Here is a 4,560-nt window from a genome sequence, read left to right as displayed (position 1 = left end):
ACAGCTGAACTGTTCTGCTGAGGGCTGTGAAATTTCTATGGACCCTATAGAATAGGACACAGATCTACCAGAGCAAAAACTGTGGATGTGCTCCACTAGGTGGCGCTATAACGGACAAATACGCGTTTTTGCCTCTAACTTCCACATTTTAAATGACACATTCATAAACTTTACATTTTGTATTCCTTGGATAGAGATGAGTCTTTTGACATAGGCCACGCCCACTTCCGCTGCATATTTTTCTTTCTAAGATGCTACATATTGAAAACATACTTTTTCGAACTCCTACTAGGGTTTAAGCCCCATTGGCTTCAAACTTTGCACATACAATCTCCAGAGGCTTCTGATCTAAAGTTATCACAATCAGTTTGTTGCTGTAAAAAATGTGCTAGTTATGAATGAACACATTTTTTTGCTAGCTTAAAAATACATATTTTTGCATATCTTTGTAAAAGCATATGCTATCAACATCAAACTTAACATACTTGTTTTAGAGGTAAACCAGAGGCTCTGTACCAAATTTGGTACATATCGGACAATAGGGGGCGCTATAAACAGAGAATTATGAAATCAGAAAAAAGTTGGTCTGATTCACACGAAATTTGGTGAGTATGATGGGGGGTCACTCCTGAGACCAGCTGTAAAGTTTGGTAATGATTGGTCAATGTGGGTGTAATTTATTACAACAAATCCCAGTCCCACACATTCCTCCTTTTGCATTCCTAATGCATTGGTCCCATTCCAGTGAATGCAGGGAATCCGGCTCCAACTGTTCCTGCAGCCTAAAGCGTACATGGTAGAGCGCTGACATTTGGAGGGTTGGTCCAGACCCCTGCACGGAACTGAGACGCAAACAATTATATATGTCCACCAGCAGGGGGCCATAGAACCAAAGACAATGCATTTTGGTCTAGAACTTACACACCGTATGTCGCACATTAAAAAACCTCATATCCTCAGATTTCCTGAATAGGGTTCAATCATGTAGGCGTGGTCAGGCAGATTTGGGGAAAACTTTTTTTTCGGCAATATTGCAAAAACTGGAAAACCTACTTTTTCAAACTCCTACTTGGGATTCTATCTGATCAGCATGAATCTTAGCATGTACACTCTTCTCATAGACATGATCCTAACTTATCAAAAGAATTTTGTTCAGTTGAAAGATGTTGAAATTATTAATGAATAAATTTTTGTAGGTTGCTAAAAAAAAAAAATGTTAACTATTACATATCTCTGACAAATTAAATTCTGTCAACACCAAATATTAGATACTTGGTTGACATGTCACTGTGAGGGTATGAGCCGAATTTAACAAATGTTAGCCTCTACTGGGCGCTGCAAATATTTTAAATTATCATCTCTGAAACTCCTTTACAGATTTCTATGTAATTTGTTGAGTATGATGTGGGGTCACTCCTGAGACCAGCTGTAAAGTTTAGTGATGATTGGTCAACGTGAGTGTAATCTATTCCAACTAATCCCAGTCCCACACATTCCTCCTTCCACTCTACTGGTGCATTTGTCCCATTCCAGTGAATACAGCGGCTCAGACGGTGGAATACTAACTCCAACTGTAAACCCTTATGAACGGGGCCCAGCCTCCACCAGCTCAGCCCCAGACCCACGTCCTTCGGGGACGACTTCCGTGGGCTCTGTGGGGCCTGGGGTCCGAGTGGGCGGGGAGGCTTGGCCCCCGTTCATAACTGCTCGCAGTTCTAGTTATTAGGGGGCCAAGCCCGCGGGGACTGGGGGACGCGTATGCCAGCATACGCGTTCCACAGTTCCAGCATTACTGTGGAACCCTATTGTTTTTGTACGGATTTTTATTATTCATCAATATTATTTTTATTCTTCCGTTGATAAAACTGTTACTGCAGCCTAAACCGTACATGGTACGGTGGTGCAATTTGGAGGGTTGGTCCAGACCCCTGCAGGGACCTCAGACGCAAAAATGCGCATATATTCACAAGCAGGGGGCGCTATAATCAAAGATAACGCGTTTTGGTCTATAACTCCCACACCGAATGTCGCACATTCAAAAACCTTATATCCTCGGATTCCCTGAATAAAACTGAATCACATGAGATAGGCCACGCCCATTTCCGCCATGACTTTTTTTCTGTGCAAAATCGCAAAACCTTAAAAACCTACTTTTTCGAACTCCGACTTGGGAGTTTGTCCGATCTGCGTGAATTTTGGCATATACACTCTTCTCATGGGCCTGATCCAAATTTATCACAAGAATTTGGTTCGGTTGAAAAATGCGCAAGTAATTAACGAACAAATTTCTGTAGCTAGCTAAGAAAATGCTAACTCTTACATATCTCGGTCAAAGTAATAGCTATCAACACCAGATCTTAGATCCTTGGTTCTCATGTGACTGTGAGGGTATGAGCCGAATTTGGTGAATGTTGGCCACTAGGTGGCGCTGCAAATATGGAAAATTTATATCTCCTAAACGGCTGCACCGATTTCTACGAAATTTGGTGGGTATGATGAAGGGCCCTACCTGAGGCCATATCTTGAAAGTGGGTGTGGCTGAACAATGTGGGCGTGGCCTATTACAAGTTAAACAACAAACATTTCCTACAGCTGAACTGTTCTGCTGAGGGCTGTGAAATTTCTATGGACCCTATAGAATAGGACACAGATCTACCAGAGCAAAAACTGTGGATGTGCTCCACTAGGTGGCGCTATAACAGACAAATACGCGTTTTTGCCTCTAACTTCCACATTTTAAATGACACATTCATAACTTTTACATCTTTGTATTCCTTGGATAGAGATGAGTCTTTTGACATAGGCCACGCCCACTTCCGCTGCATATTTTTCTTTCTAAGATGCTACATATCGAAAACATACTTTTTCGAACTCCTACTAGGGTTTAAGCCCCATTGGCTTCAAACTTTGCACATGCAATCTCCAGAGGCTTCTGATCTAAAGTTATTACAATCAGTTTGCTGCTGTAAAAAATGTGCTAGTTATGAATGAACACATTTTTTTGCTAGCTAAAAAACACATATTGTTGCATATCTTTGTCAAAGTAAATACTATCCACATCAAACTTAATATACATGTTTTAGAGGTCAACCAGAGGCTCTATATCAAATTTGGTACATATCGGACAATAGGGGGCGCTATAAACAGAGAATTATGAAATCAGAAAAAAGTTGGTCTGATTCACACGAAATTTGGTGAGTATGATGTGGGGTCACTCCTGAGACCAGCTGTAAAGTTTGGTAATAATTGGTCAACGTGGGTGTAATTTATTACAACAAATCCCAGTCCCACACATTCCTCCTTTTGCATTCCTAATGCATTGGTCCCATTCCAGTGAATGCAGGGAATCCGGCTCCAACTGTTCCTGCAGCTTAAAGCGTACATGGTAGAGCGCTGACATTTGGAGGGTTGGTCCAGACCCCTGCACGGAACTGAGACGCAAACAATTATATATGTCCACCAGCAGGGGGCCATAGAACCAAGGCATATGCATTTTGGTCTAGAACTCCCACACTGTATGTCACATATTAAAAAACCTCATATCCTCAGATTTCCTGAATAGGGTTGAATCATATGGTCATATGGTCGGGCAGATTTGGGGGACGACTTTTTCTCCAGCAAAATTGCAAAAACTGGAAAACCTACTTTTTAAAACTCCTACTTGGGATTTTTTCCGATCTGCGTGAATCTTAGCATGTATGCTCTTCTCATAGACATGACACTAAGTTATCAAAAGGATTTTATTTGGTCAAAAAATGTGAAATTTATCAATGAATAAATTTCTGTAGCTAGCTAAAAAAACGTTAACTATTACATATTTCGGACAAATTAAATTCTTTCAACACCAAATATTAGATACTTTGTTTACATGTCACTGTGAGGGTATGAGCTGAATTTGATGAATGTTAGCCTCTATTGGGCGCTGGTAATATGTGAAATTTTTTTCTCTAAAACGCCTTTACAGATTTCTATGTAATTTGTTGAGTATGATGTGGGGTCACTCCTGAGACCAGCTGTAAAGTTTAGTAATGATTGGTCAACGTGAGTGTAATCTATTCCAACTAATCCCAGTCCCACACATTCCTCCTTCCACTCTACTGGTGCATTTGTCCCATTCCAGTGAATACAGCGGCTCAGACGGTGGAATACTAACTCCAACTGTAAACCCTTATGAACGGGGCCCAGCCTCCACCAGCTCAGCCCCAGACCCGCGTCCTTCGGGGACGACTTCCATGGGCTCTGTGGGGCCTGGGGTCCGAGTGGGCGGGGAGGCTTGGCCCCCGTTCATAACTGCTCGCAGTTCTAGTTCTCCTTCTCTTTCTTCTCCTCCTCCTCAGGTCATTTAACAGATTCACACATAAACTGCACTAAACTCATGACTCCTTCCTTTTCTTTCACAGTTCAGTGGAATCAAGTCTTTTTCATAATAAAAGCTCAAACTCATATTTTGTGAATGTAAATACACAGTTGAATAAAGTGTGTGGGTTCAGTTTTTGTTCACTGTTGCAGCTGTGTTTCCGTCCTCTGTCGTTCCTCATCTGTTCATAAACTCCTGCAGTC

Source organism: Sphaeramia orbicularis, unplaced genomic scaffold (genome assembly GCF_902148855.1).
Source record: "Sphaeramia orbicularis unplaced genomic scaffold, fSphaOr1.1, whole genome shotgun sequence".
Lineage (NCBI taxonomy): Eukaryota > Metazoa > Chordata > Actinopteri > Kurtiformes > Apogonidae > Sphaeramia > Sphaeramia orbicularis.
Note: the sequence above shows the minus strand (reverse complement) of the source record.